Raw genomic sequence first — 299 nt, 5'->3', positions numbered from 1 at the left:
TTCAAATATCCGTCCTGATCACCTGCCTCCAGACAAATGTTTGCAAAGAAAACATACAGCTTCTCCTCCGCTGTGGTGCCTGAGCCTTCCCACATATTTCAGTGACATAAATGATTGTAAAACTTACATGGATCAGGTAGGTGTGTGTGTGTGTGTGTCAGTGTGTGTGTGTGTGTGTGTCAGTGTGTGTGTGTGTGTGTGTGTCAGTGTGTAATGCCTTAACATTACAAGTTATCCAAAACGGGTAAATTACAGTAAGGCACTTTGCTAGATAAACCCAACAGATTCTGAACAAACAC

Source organism: Pelmatolapia mariae, linkage group LG7 (assembly GCF_036321145.2).
Source record: "Pelmatolapia mariae isolate MD_Pm_ZW linkage group LG7, Pm_UMD_F_2, whole genome shotgun sequence".
In the NCBI taxonomy this organism is placed as follows: domain Eukaryota; kingdom Metazoa; phylum Chordata; class Actinopteri; order Cichliformes; family Cichlidae; genus Pelmatolapia; species Pelmatolapia mariae.
The sequence above is the reverse complement of the archived record's forward strand: the minus strand, read 5'-3'. Positions refer to the sequence as shown.